The sequence below is a fragment of the Pseudophryne corroboree genome, chromosome 1 (assembly GCF_028390025.1).
Source record: "Pseudophryne corroboree isolate aPseCor3 chromosome 1, aPseCor3.hap2, whole genome shotgun sequence".
Taxonomy (NCBI): domain Eukaryota; kingdom Metazoa; phylum Chordata; class Amphibia; order Anura; family Myobatrachidae; genus Pseudophryne; species Pseudophryne corroboree.
In genome coordinates this window covers 500437611-500452922 of record NC_086444.1, presented here as the reverse complement: position 1 = coordinate 500452922, position 15312 = coordinate 500437611, and the positions used below count along the sequence as shown (strand labels likewise).

The 15312-nt window shown below is 43.0% G+C and overlaps 1 long non-coding RNA gene across 1 annotated transcript; it reads right to left on the bottom strand.

Moving 5' to 3' along the window:
- Nucleotides 1-1134: 1134 nt before the first annotated feature.
- Nucleotides 1135-14336, bottom strand: LOC134895773 (uncharacterized). Its single transcript, XR_010171945.1, has 2 exons — nt 13854-14336; nt 1135-2164 (listed from the first exon to the last, which is right to left on the bottom strand). It is a non-coding gene; the product is annotated as an uncharacterized LOC134895773 (long non-coding RNA).
- Between the last annotated feature and the right edge of the window lie 976 nt (nt 14337-15312).

The window sequence follows — 15312 nt, the reverse complement described above, 5'->3', positions numbered from 1 at the left end:
TCGGGCACAAAAATCTAACTGCGGCTTGGAGGAGGGTCATAGGGGGAGGAGCCAGTGCACACCAGGTAGTCCTAAAGCTTTTCTTTTTGTGCCCAGTCTCCTGCGGAGCCGCTATTCCCCATGGTCCTTACGGAGTTCCCAGCATCCACTAGGACGTCAGAGAAAATACATATTTGAACCTAAACAAATTGCACTACTATCTTTACCCACTGGCTCTTACAAAATTGTCAGTAGTCCACCCGCTTTCTACACACCCATTCCCATGTCCAATAAACAGCGGGAACAAGAAGGCACCAATAACACCAGTTTTACTATCAACATAGACTACGATTGGGAAAAGTAACCTGCCAAAGCAAGCCCACAAGGGTACACCTTTCCACTAATTGTACTTAGATATGGTTAAACATACAAAATGACACCCAGATAACTTCATGACCTTACTGACGGTCTACCTTTTGACCCTTTCAACCTAATGACTGTCTATCTAGACAGTGTAGATCTCCTATACCACACTCCTCAGGTACTGGGGTCAATTTATGAGAATCCTCTATATGAATAGTAGAGCAAATTTATCCTCCACCTCTTTCATTGAGAGACTGATTTACATTTGCTTGCTAAAATAAATGCAAGGTTATGCAAATGGCATACACACACCCCTTCTTTGTGTACATGCGTACAGCAGAATGTGCAAGGGCGGAGATGTCCGCTTTTAGAACCCATGCACGCTATAATACCACTTAGTGCATTATTATACGCCACCATCGGTCACACCATCAAAAATTGCACCAGCCCTCTGTCTGACAGCCCTCCTACATTTGTGGCTGTGTGTCTCGGAACAGTCGCTTGAACTGACATGCCCGCGACACTTCTATAATGGGCATATTGAATGATCGCCCAAGAACGTGAACATCGGCATTGAGAGCAAGTCAGAAACAGGCCTCTAGAGGTTTTACAATAAGTTATAAAATTGTAGCTGTTCATCTATTGCCCCTATTCCACCCAACCCTTAAAACTTGCATGGTGTATGTAATCTGTATTCCTTCTACTTATTCAGTTTCTTCCATTTTTTTAAAAATTTGCATTAAAACTAAACCCACACTCTCTCTCTATAATATATATATATATACACATACATCAATAAACTAAATTTTATTGTGCTCAAGTACATACTGATCTACATACAAATAAAAAGCAGTTAAAAATAAAAGCAGTGGAAAGTTAGAGTAATGCAAGTGTGTGTCATCAGAGATGGTAGTGAGTTCTTTCAAGCATTTACTGGAATACCATCTAAGGTGCAAATACAACAGTCTGCAAGCTGCAGCAGCACGATTTCTGTGACTGACCCGCTAGATGTGAAGCATTTTTAAAAAGGTAAAATTATACTGGATTTGCCTTTAAAAAAAAAAAGAAATGATTTAAACCTAGCAACTAAAATTGCCAAAATCTTGAACTTGCCCTCAAGTACTGACAACCCGTTTCATTTGTTGTAGGGAATTTCCATCCAAGTAGGACTGGCTTGCAACACATCTGTAAGGGCCACCAGTAACAGAAGATTGTGTGCTAAATCCCAGAGTTAGCTGCAACATAATTACAGTACCATGAAAATAAAAAAAAGTAAAAGGACAGCTGAGTCTATAACTGTAAACAGGTTATGCTGTTTACCGATGTCAAAAATAAAACAAAATCCATAAAATATATAGACACCAATATTTACAGTTTAGTACAGTGTATATACAAAATATATCCAGGGTCAATTTTTTTTTATTTTTTTTTTACACTTTTGAAGAAACAGCAAGCCACAGTTATTTTGGATTAGAGCTGAACAGATGCACAGACTCCTTACTCCTGCCATTTCATAGTCTGTAAATTTAGATTCATTGTTTCTTAGAAATGTTTTACATAAAACGTTGGCAATGAAAAAAAAAAGCTGGAAATAAATCTGTTTAAAGAACAAAAAAGAAAAGTTTTTGTAAAGATGAAAAAAATATTAAAGTCATTGCAAGGATTCCAGTCAGCTGTCCATTTCTTCCAATACATCGGTCACAGAAAGTTTTAGCCTCTGCTCATCTTCCCCAGCCTCCACTGCTAGTTCTGAAAAGTCAACATCAGGTAAAGGAGTCCTCCAATACTGGAAAGAATTGAATTCAGAAAAAGCTTCATCTTTCTGAAAGAAAAACATAAAAACATAGCATTTTTGGAATGTTCAAGTCATGTGAGCAACATATTTATAAGAGGCAACTGTATTTTTAGCTTGGCAGAGCCAGGTGCAATGACAACTCTGCTTTTGATTATAGAAGCACCATTCTAAAACCAGGAAAGGGGTTTGTGACCACGCGCTTAACAACTTAATTCCTCTGCTGCTAGTAATATAGGGATTGCCCAACCCTATAAAATGTACTAGAACCCAAGAGAAAAATATTACAGCGCTCAGGAATTAATAAACAATTTATTAAAAATACAATATTCAAAAATACATAACACAAAACCACCGGCCGGTTTTTCAAGTTAGGTTAAGGGGTATATGCAATTGCGGTCGAATTGCCGAAAATGTCGAAAAACGCGTCATTTTCGACACAAAAAACCTGTCGAATTTGATTCGACAATTCAATACAGTACTTTGACAAAAAACCTGCAGTTTCATTTTCGACTTTTGTCAATTCGACATTTTTTCAATTCGACATGTCTGTAATGTTAAAATGCGGCTTTTCGACAAAAGTATATTCAATTGAAGAATGTCGATTCGACAACAGTGCTTTGACAGTCATTTTGTCAATTTCATTCCGCCTCATTTTTCTGTCGTGATCTAATACATTTTTTTTTAAAAAACATGTATTTTTTGGTGCTTTTTTTTATTGCTAATAGCATATCTATTTATATTTGAAGGGATTATCTACTTGGTTTGTCTATTTAGGAGCCACAAGTATTATTTGATCGATTTTTTAAAAGAATATTTTTTTCTTTTTACTAACTACATAGGCGCTCCATTATATCCAATGGTGGGAACTTTGCGGTCAGCGGTAGACCGCGAGGTTATGCGGGGTCACTCTTGTGGTCTACCGCTAACCGCAAAGTTCCCACCATTGGATATAATGGAGCGCCTATGCGCTACATTGTATCTCGAGTGCGCCGCCTGACTGACAGCTCAGACGCGCACAGCCAATCAGGAGAGTGCCATGACGTGGCGCTCTGATAGGCTGAAGGGACCCTCTTTGACAGCAGTCACAGGGGGTCCCGCCAGTCGGGTAAAGGGGTCCCATGTGTAAACATGGGACCCCTTTCAGTGCGTGGATCGTGTTTTTCGTTTTTTTATTTTGCCAAGTACGTGGATTACAAACAGAAGAGGACCGCTCTACACTGGATTGTTGTGAGTATAATTTTATTTACAGGCACCCCGCGGATTCTATGTGGAGAAGGGGACCGACTCTTCGTGTCAACATAGGTAAGTTTGTATGTATGTTGGTGTGCATGTATGTAATAAAGTTATACTGTGCCGGTGTGTGTGTGTATTGGTTTTTATTTGGGTATTTTTTTTGTAGCAGAACTACAGGTACCAGCGCCCCCCCCCCCCCCCGCATGCTGGTACTTGCGGTTCTCCAAGTACCAGCTTGTGGGGGAGGCTTGCTGGGACTTGTAGTTCTGCTACAAAAAAAAATATTTTTTTTCACAAAAGGCTATCAGCCCCCCATCCGCCGCCCTTGGATGGGGGTGGGTGGGGAGACAGCCTTGGGCTTCACCCCTGGCCCTTGGGTGGCTGAAGGGGGGGGACCCCGGCCAGGGGTGACTAGTTGGGGATTTAATGCCACGGCAACAGGGACCAATATAAAAGTGTCCCTCGGCGCTGGTGTTAAAAATACGGGGGACCCCTACGTCTTTTGTCCCCCGTATTTTTGGCACCAGGACCGGACGCAGAGCCTGGTGCTGGTTGTTAAAATACGGGGGAACCCCTGTCATTTTTTTCCCCCACGTATTTTAGCAACCAGGACCGGCTCAAAGAGCCCGAGGCTGGTTATGCTTAGGAGGGGGGACCCCACGCATTTTTTTCCAGGATTTATTGAACACTTTCGTGCCGTCCATGAAGTCGAATCCAGGCCGCCCACTATTCGTCAATTGGTCCGTTTTTCGACAGCGGGACTGTCGAATCCGTTATTTATTGAATATGTCGAATTCGGGTCCCGGCGGGAGGGTTTCGCCTGTCGAATCCAAAAACGGTCGAATTTCCCGCAATTGCATATACCCATAAGTGTCCTCTATAACTGATAAATGTAATTAAAACTGCAGTGGATCTAAAACACAAAATACTATACATCAGGGGTGGCCAACCAGTCAGAGACAAAGCCAAAAAATCTTGTTAGGTACGTCAAAGAGCAGACATCAAGCCGAAGGCGCGTGTGCAAAAATGGGGTGGGACCTTGTGCCTGCTAGGCCACACTCCTGGTATAAAAGACAATGAATATGCCAGATCCACAAAAAATACATTGAAAAAAGACACTTCCACATAAAATAATTAAAAAATCCAGATCCACATAAAATATATTGAAAAAGCAATATTCACATAATACACTTCAGCTCCTCCATGTGTCACTCCAGCCAGCACTCTCCTGTTTCACTCCAGTCAGCTCCCCCATTATGTCTCCAGGATCCTTCTGTGTCACTCCAGCTAGCTCCCCATTGTGTCACTCCAGCCCACCCTCATATGTCACTACAGCCCAGTATCTGGCTCCCTCAGTTTTCAGTCGCCGTAGTGCTGCTGTGTGTCTGGTTGGAGTGCACCAGTTTCCAGGATCTGTTGTGGTAAGGCGACTGAGTGTCGGGAGCCACATTTGAATAAAGAAAGAGCCACAGGTTGGCCACGGCTGCTATACATCCATATAAAATATGGCAAGGATATTTGTTTCCTTCAAGTAGCCCAGTAACTCATAATGCAGCGCTTCATATAAAATATAAGAAGGGTGTTTTTTCTATGTAGCCCAATAGCTCATAGTACATCACTTAACATTGACACATATGAGTTCATCAAGTGGAGACTTTGGGGTATATGCAATTGCGGTCGAATTGTCGAAAAACTGGACTTTTTCGCCAAAAAAAAAAAAAAAAATTCGACAATGCAATTCAGTACTTGCTGTCAAAAAAACGGCCATTCCAAATTCGACTTTTTGAAATTCGACATTTGTCAAATTCGACATTTCTGCAATGGTACAAATACGGCAATTCGACAAAAGTATATTCAATTGAAGTTTGGAAATTCGACAACAGTGCTTTTAGACAGTAAATTCGTCATTTTCAATCCGCCACACTTTGGTGGGTGAATCTATTAAAAAAAATGTAAAACATGTTTTTTTTGGTGTTTTTTTTATTGGTAATAGCATATCTATTTATATTAGAAGGGATTAGGTACTTGGTTTGTCTTTTTGGGAGGCACAAGTATTATTTATATATTTAAATTTTTTTTTAATTATATATATATATATATATATATATATATATATATATATATATATATATATATATATATATATATATATATATATATATATATATATATATTTTTTTTTTTTTTTTAGATGGAATGGTAAAATCCCGGAAAAAAATGGCGTGGGGTCCCCCTCTCCAAAGCATAGTCAGCCTCGGGCTCTTCGAGCCGGTCCTGGTTCTAAAAATCCGGGGGGGAAAATGACAGGGGATCCCCCGTATTTTTAAAACCAGCACCGGGCTCTGCGCCTGGTGCAAAAAATACGGGGGACAAAAAGAGTAGGGGTCCCCCGTATTTTTTACACCAGCATCGGGCTCCACTAGCTGGACAGATAATGCCACAGCCGGGGGTCACTTTTATACAGCGCCCTGCGGCCGTGGCATTAAATATCCAACTAGTCACCCCTGGCCGGGGTACCCTGGGGGAGTGGGGACCCCTTCAATCAAGGGGTCCCCCCCCCAGCCACCCAAGGGCCAGGGGTGAAGCCCGAGGCTGTCCCCATCATCCAAGGGCTGCGGATGGGGGGCTGATAGCCTTGAGAAAATGACAAGAATATTGTTTTTTCCTGTAGTACTACAAGTTCCAGCAAGCCTCCCCCGCAAGCTGGTACTTGGAGAACCACAAGTACCAGCATGCGGGAGAAAAACGGGCCCGCTGGTACCTGTAGTACTACTGAAAAAAAAATACCCAAATAAAAACAGAAGACACACACCTTGAGAGTAAAGCTTTATTTCACACATGTCGACACACACATACTTACCTATGTTGACCCGCCGACTGCCACGTCTCCTGATCCGACTATCCGGGGTACCTGTGAATAAAATTATACTCACCTCAATCCAGTGTCCAGATATAAATCCTCGTACTTGCCAAAAAAAATAAACGAACACCCGACCAAGCCGGACTGAAAGGGGTCCCATGTTTACAAATGGGACCCCTTTCCCCGAATGCAGAGACCCCCCCCGTGACTGCTGTCACAGAAAGGTCTCTTAAGCCAATCAACGAGCGCAACGTCCTGGCACTCTGCTGATTGGCTGCACGTCTGAGCTGTCAGACAGCGCATCGCAAAGCCTCTCCATTATACTCAATGGTGGGAACTTTGCGGTTAGCGGTGAGGTCACCCGCGGTCAGCGGCTGACCGCGGGTAACCCCACCGCTGACGGCAAAGTTCCCACCATTGAAAGTAATGGAGGGAGCTGTGCGATGCGCTGTCTGAGCTCAGACGCGCATACAGCCAATCAGGTGAGTGCAACGAAGTAGCGCTTCCTGATTGGCTGAAGGGACCTCTGTGACAGGAGTCACGTGGGGTCCCGGCATTCGGGGAAAGGGGTCCCATGTGTAAACATGGGACCCCTTTCAGTCCGGCTTGGTCGGGTGTTCGTTTATTTTTTTTGCCAAGTACGAGGATTTATATCTGGACACTGGATTGAGGAGAGTATAATTTTATTCACAGGTACCCCGGATCGTCGGATCAGGAGACGTGGCAGTCGGCGGGTCAACACAGGTAAGTATGTGTGTGTCGGCAGGTGTGAAATAAAGTTTTACTCTCAAGGTGTGTGTCTCCTGTTTTTATTTGGGTATTTTTTTTCCAGTAGTACTACAGGTACCAGCGGGCCCGTTTTTCTCCCGCATGCTGGTACTTGTGGTTCTCCAAGTACCAGCTTGCGGGGGAGGCTTGCTGGGACTTGTAGTACTGCAGGAAACAATATTCTTGTCATTTTCTCAAGGCTATCAGCCCCCCATCCGCAGCCCTTGGATGGGGGGGGGGACAGCCTCGGGCTTCACCCCTGGCCCTTGGGTGGCTGGGGGGGATGACCCCTTGATTGAAGGGGTCCCCACTCCCCCAGGGTACCCCGGCCAGGGGTGGCTAGTTGGATATTTAATGCCACGGCCGCTGTATAAAAGTGACCCCCGGCTGTGGCATTATCTGTCCAGCTAGTGGAGCCTGATACTGGTGTAAAAAATACGGGGGACCCCTACTCTTTGTCCCCCGTATTTTTTGCACCAGCACCAGAGCCCGGTGCTGGTTTTAAAAATACGGGGGATCCCCTGTCCATTTTCCCCCCGGATTTTTAGAACCAGGACCAGCTCGAAGAGCCCGAGGCTGGTTATGCTTTGGAGGGGGGACCCCACGCAATTTTTTCCGGGTTTTTTCCCGTTTTTTTAAAAATCGGAACAAAATCCGTCAAATCGGCCGTTTTTCGTCAGCGGGACTGTCTAATCCGTTTTTTATTGAATATGGTAAATTTCGGCACCCACTTGCCGAAATTAGACGGTCGAATTGTGTCGAATTAAAAAACGGACGAAAAATTGCCGCGATTCGCCGCTAATTGCATATACCCCCTAGTTTCAAATGTATCTAGATCAGCTGCTTGTGTGAAGACTGCTGCAGCTGAATTAAATTAGCTCACAGACTCCTCTGTGATGTGTATCCAAGCAAGCGTCCAATCATAGGCTTAATGTGTAGTTTATATAGGTCTGGCCAGACACTTAATTAAAAATACAATATAAAAAATTCAATAATTATTAGTAACACCAATCTCATCCTGCAGAGCATTAACCACAATTATAATTGTAACTCCCGGCCTTGTTAGTATGGTTAGTATATAGGTTTTTCCAACTCAGCTAATTAGTCAGTCTCTTGATTTTAATTGGTTAAAAGTACTCAGCAGTGTAGTAGTAACTGATATTGACTGATTTGTTGCAACAATTGTTTAGAGTTAGTATTTAGTAGATAATACAGCATGCTGTTCTCTATAGCTTTAAGGCAATGGCAGTGATCCACACAAGTAGATAAATAAAAAACCTGTTTTGACCTCTGGTTCCATATATTGGTATCTCCCGGCTCCTGGTGCTTTATCATCCCATTCGTGGTGCCATATCTGGAGTGTCCAAGTGTTTGGAAAGTGCCTGCAGGTAGTTGCAAAATCCGACCGGTACCGGACAGGTGTTGGGGGTCTCTTACGCGTTTCTCCGCCTTTAGTATATTCAGCGGCTTCCTCAGAGCAGTATAACCCCTTGTCTCCGTGGCGGTGTTTAAATAGTAACTATTCTCCCGCCTATGGATGTACGTAGCGTCTCCTTCCAGACCTCGTTTCTGAGTGGAGCGCATACGTATGTGTATTTTCACATGCACGTGACCTCTCGCGATCACGTGTCTGCTTCTCACGCCTCAGTTTCGGAATACGGGGCTCCTTGGCCATTTAACAGGCTACACGTCAGAGATGCGTTCCACACATCTTCCGGATTATGATTTAATATAGTTAGAATCTATTTAACTTATGTTCTTAAAATCACATAGACTTGAGAGTTGATATTCCTTATATGGGAATTTCTTCATATTGATTATTACTAACCATACGGAGACAATTAGGTGTAAATAAAAACATATATAAAAGATATACATATATATACATATAATACATGTGTGTACTTAAACGAATATACATAAAAATACAGATGTTATCTAGTCATTTGTTCCTATATTCGCCACTCAGATGCGTGGCGGATATAGGAACAAATGACCAGATAACATCTGTATTTTTATGTATATTCGTTTAAGTACACACATGATATATATATATATATATATATATATATATATATATATATATATATATATATATGTATGTATATCTTTTATATATGTTTTTATTTACACCTAATTGTCTCCGTATGGTTAGTAATAATCAATATGAAGAAATTCCCATATAAGGAATATCAACTCTCAAGTCTATGTGATTTTAAGAACATAAGTTAAATAGATTCTAACTATATTAAATCATAATCCGGAAGATGTGTGGAACGCATCTCTGACGTGTAGCCTGTTAAATGGCCAAGGAGCCCCGTATTCCGAAACTGAGGCGTGAGAAGCAGACACGTGATCGCGAGAGGTCACGTGCATGTGTAAATACACATACGTATGCGCTCCACTCAGAAACGAGGTCTGGAAGGAGACGCTACGTACATCCATAGGCGGGAGAACAGTTACTATTTAAACACCGCCACGGAGACAAGGGGTTATACTGCTCTGAGGAAGCCGCTGAATATACTAAAGGTGGAGAAACGCGTAAGAGACCCCCAACACCTGTCCGGTACCGGTCGGATTTTGCAACTACCTGCAGGCACTTTCCAAACACTTGGACACTCCAGATATGGCACCACGAATGGGATGATAAAGCACCAGGAGCCGGGAGATACCAATATATGGAACCAGAGGTCAAAACAGGTTTTTGATTTATCTACTTGTGTGGATCACTGCCATTGCCTTAAAGCTATAGAGAACAGCATGCTGTATTATCTACTAAATACTAACTCTAAACAATTGTTGCAACAAATCAGTCAATATCAGTTACTACTACACTGCTAAGTACTTTTAACCAATTAAAATCAAGAGACTGACTAATTAGCTGAGTTGGAAAAACCTATATACTAACCATACTAACAAGGCCGGGAGTTACAATTATAATTGTGGTTAATGCTCTGCAGAATCGACTGGAACGCAGGATGAGATTGGTGTTACTAATAATTATTGAATTTTTTATATTGTATTAATAAAGGTACATATCTTTTTATCAAGCGCTGTGATCTGTGTTTTTAGTTTTTGTCATTTAAGGGTGGAGTACTCTCCCTTTCAACAGCTGCTCTTGATTAGTGTGTTCCTTTATATAGATTTTAATTTAGGTGTACTTATCTACCCAGCAAATAGCGCCGAGACATTCCTTTGTGTAACTTAATTAAAAAGCCTTCAGTCTCACCAATCCTATGTCTCCCCAGCTGCTAGTGCTGTCAACCTTTGAATGCAGACATCTCTGGGAGAATGGTATAAAAGGGATCGGTGGTAATGCAGACGCTGCGGATACAAGCTCCAGCACGGGTGGTGTTTGAAAGATAGTCGTCTTAACACGTTTCTCCGCCTCCTTGTAGTGTCAGCGGCTTCATCAGAACGTTTTGTGTTTTAGATCCACTGCAGTTTTAATTACATTTATCAATTATAGAGGACACTTAACCTAACTTGAAAAAACGGCCGGTGGTTTTGTGTTATGTATTTTTGAATATTGTATTTTTAATAAATTGTTCATTAATTTCTGAGCGCTGTAATATTTTTCTCTTGGGTTTTAGTCCATTCTAAAACCGCTACATATCCGCTTGTGCAGCAGGTATTGGTTTAATGATAGTTTAACATGGTTGCAGAACACCCCTTTATTAACCAATTGAACAGAAGTTGTTTTACCTGATCTGGCACAAGTATTCAAGAATGTGATGTCCTAGGCATGCTATCACATAGCATTTACTCTGCATATTAAACAGGTAAGGGTGCAAAGGGAACCTCAGACACCTCACACACAGCACCTACTACCCTTCCATAAAAAAGTTTGCTTTAAGTCCTACACAACTCAATCTTAGAGGGCCCATACATTAGGGGAGAATAAGGGTAATTCCCTGTTCTCCCGACGCTTGTATGTAGGAAATCCTTGATCACCATTTCAGACAAAAAAAAAATTAAGGGGGTTGGTGAGACAGGGATTTTCAACATGCTTTTGTAAGCTTGCGAGCAGGGCCTTCCTACCTCTATGACTGTCTGCCTTTGCCCAGTTTTGTTCTATAACTGTTGTTCTAATTGTAAAGCGCAATGGAATATGCTGCGTTATATAAGAAACTGCTAATAAATGATAAAATAATAAATAAGATTCCCAGACAAATCGCCGATCATCTATGTAGATGTATGGCCCTTATTACCTACTTAAATAGAAAATGTTGTTAAATGATTAACATACGTTTATTTGTAAAGACATCACAGCACTAATGTTTTGTTGATGAGATGTAATTAATTAGAACACAGCTTGGAAGCCTGGTCCTATGCTGATCACTACAGTAATTCTTTATAACTACTGTTTACACATACTCGAAGGGGTCTATGTATTAATAACTGTTGCACCGCTGCAATTATTAACAACTGCGACGGATATTTTCATTCTGTATGATATATCCCAGTTACGTACTAAAGTAAACTGTCAGGGACAACAGTAGTAATAACCACTGTGCCTGCGAGTTACTGTACTTCCCAGGCATATTGGAGGAGTCTTTCTCACTTGAAAATATCGCATCAGAGTGAAATGATGGACAATCCAGCATGCCGACCGATCAATATGTTCGGGTTGGTTAGCCACATATACGCTGCAATTATCGGGCAGATCGGCCAGATAATTGTAGCATGTAAGCTCATAGACTTAGGGTGTGTACACATGGTGAGATTCGGGCTATGCCCAATTCTCACTATGCGACAGGGGCCGGATCGGCACATAGTCAGTATCGCAAGCACATAATGACTGTGCTTGCGATACTGGCTATGTGCGATTTTGGCTAAGTGTCAATTTTGACTCTCTTCTATAGAGATAGTCAAAATTGACTTGCCTGCATAGTCTATCTTTTCTTTCAATGCCGACCGCGCGGGACCACGCATCGGCATCGAATCGGGATCGCAAGGTGACTGTCACCTTGCGATCTGCACTAAATTTTCTTCCGATTCTGACTATATAGTCAGAATCGGAAGAAAAAATCTCACCGTGTGTACACACCCTTAGAGCCATTTACAACATCTGAAGATGATCCAAAATAAACTGAGGCTTTTCAGAGTTTGGTACATAGGAATCAGATCACAGTCGCTATTGATAATAATGGGGACTGCAACTTCTTTGAAATTCCCTGCATTAGACTGTTAGTACGACAGTGTCTAAGTCGACATGTTTTCAAGGTTGATAGGTCAAAAGGTTGACATGAGTTTTTCACATTTTTCTTTTTTTTGAACTTTTTCATACTTAACGATCCACGCGGACTACGATTGGGAATAGTAACCTGCCCGAAGCATGGCGAGCAAAGCGAGGGGACACAGTGCACTAATTGGGCTTCCCGGTCACTGTACGGAGAAAACGACACGAAAAACTCATGTCGACCTTTTGACCTGTCGACCTATAGTGGTCGACCTAAACATTGTCGACCTAGACACTGTCGATCTAATGATCCACATCCAATAGTACATAGCAAAAATACATAAAATTATGCAGAAACTTCAGTTTCTACATCATTTTATGAATAAGTAAAAATAAATAAAGCTTAAATAGGCCCCTAAAACTGAAGGTTGTAATTAAGAAGATTTGGTAAATTATGTAGATTGAACATCTATTTTTTTTAAATAATATACGGATCAGAGCATGTCTGCAGTCCGGGGCCTCTGTATCTCTCCTCTCCGGCAGGCTCCATTCACACATGCTGCTGCCAAGTTGTATGGAGCCACCAGGGCAGTCCCCACCAACACCAGAGGAGACATGCAGAGAACCCGGATTGCAGACATGCTCCGAAGGTAATGCATAGACAGCGGCGCCGATGGAAGTCCAATGATCCCTATGTTCTGAACTAAAACCGTAATAATTTGTCTCAATGACTGTTTTTGTCAGTTTACTTGGGTTTGGGAGCAATTCATTCCTATACACTTTCAGGTTATAACTCCAACCAGCCAACTGGATGGTTGGTTGGACAGTTAAGGGTCTATGTGGGGCAGACTAGATGGGCCAAGTGGTTCTTTTCTGCCGTCAAATTCTATGTTTCTATGTGGGATATTTAATAAACGTAATGATCAAAAAAAACAAACAAAAAAACCCCCAGGAAATTGTATATTTATGATTTTGGGAGATAGGTTTGTCTCTTCTCCAGTGGCAGCACAGTCCAAAATTCAAATAGGGGGGCCACACCCGGCAGTGTTCATTCCTGCTTCACCTCGGTAAACAGGCAAAGCAGGAAGCGTAATATATCTCCCCCATTGTACCTAATTAACTGGAGAAGGATATGTACGGGTATGAGACTCAGGGTCAACACCTATTGGTCGACACTAGAAATAGGTCAACACGGCCATTAGGTCAACATGAAAAAAGATAGACATGAGTTTTTCATGGGGTTGTTTGTGTTGTTTTCTTCGTAAAGTGACCGGGAACCCCAATTAGTGCACCATGTCCCCTCGCATGGCTCGTCATGCTTTGGGCAATCGTAGTCCACATGGATCATAAAGTATGAAAAAGTTCAAAAAAATACCTATTCACTGTCGACCTAAGTGGTGTCGATCCAGAGTCCGGATACCATGATGTACTAACCCTTGGAAAGGGATCAAGTGGACAGAGATCAAGTACCAGCCGATCAGCTCACAGCTGCCATGTTACAGGCTGTATTTGAAAAATGACAGGAGCTGGCTGGCTGGTACTTTCTCTCTCTCCCAGGCTCAGTACATCTAAGTATTTGGCCAGCTATACTAGTAGCTTCCAACGTAAGGATAATGTGAGCACTAGCCCCTCAGTCACACTGCAGGATGGGGGAGCGGCTGCAGCGCAGGTACCTGGCACTGGAACACTGCGGCAGGACGACGCTCTGACACCAGCAGCCTCTTGCAGGGAGGAGGGGAAGAGGCTGGCGGCTCCCGCAGCCGATCACACTCGGGAGAGGACGCCGTCTCCACTAACGGGGCAGACTCGGGCTCCAGCTTTCTTTTCCTCCGTGGCTCGGAATGCCCCGGGGCAGAGTGACTGGACCACACTCTCCTCTTGCATGGAGGTAGCAGAGCACTGGGCGGCGCCGGCAGCATCGCTACTTTCCGCTTGGACATAGTGGTAGAGGCACCAGCGTGTGGTATGTGTACACACAGCAGCACACACGTGTGTCACACGGACATATTCTCCTTCCGCCAGCCTCCCACACCTTATCGTGGTGGGACGCAGGAGCTTGGCCGTTCCCGAGTGTACACACTACACACAGCGCCCTCTGGCGTCCCCTCCACACAGTGCAGCACCATTATAACAGGTTTCTGAGATTCAGAAATAAAGGGACCAGACGCTTGTGTATTAAATAATACTAAACAATGTGTTAATTTATGGTCTTGCTTTTATCCTGGGCTTATAACCGCTAGTTCTTGTTTATCATGGCCTAATGTTGCAGAGCTTTAAATAGGGACAGGGTGTGAAAGACACCCAGGCTCATGCATACTTTTCTGAAGTACTAGGCTACTCTTATAGGCACTACACACTGGGCGATATCACTCAAAGATATGAACGAGATACCGTTCATATCTTTGAGTGTGGAGGCACCAGCGATGAACGATGTGCAGCCCAGCACTCGTTTATCGCTGGTGCCCCATCGGCTGTGCATGCAGGCCAATATGGACGATCTCGTCCACATTTGCCTGCACTTCTATGGAGCCGTGTGACGGGGGTAGTTAAGTAACTTCACCCCCCCACCGCCGGGTTGCCCACCACCCGTATCCGCCGTCAGGCAGCTCGAGCGCGGATCTTTAAATGTGTAGGGCCCTTTACTCCTCCACCTTTCAATATACCTTGATTTAGTGCTGTGTAATGTAGGAATGATCGTTGGAAATGCACCATTGAATAGTTGCGGCTCTGCTGTCATCGCAGCATTCCTTGCAATGGTATGTAATCGCTTGTTAACATCAATGTTGTGTTGATGCTCATGTGCAACGGACAACTGTAGTTTGGTCATGCACAAAGGAGCTTCACTACAGACACAGGTGTCCATCCAGTTAGGTGCGTATTCAGTCTGGGTGCCATTCTCAAGGTGACCTCACACTGCAATTCGGTTCCAAAAAGGCTTTGCTTTTTTTTTTTTTTAAATTGTTTTTGTGTGCACCCCCCACAGGTAGAAAAAAAACTTTGTTTTAAGGTGAAAATGATGGGACTTGCCTCAGGAGCCATTGGACACTCCCCCTAATGACTGAATAGGCATTTGAAATTTCCAATTCACATAATTGGGCCAATATTTACGTCAGAGGTTCCCAAATGCGGTCC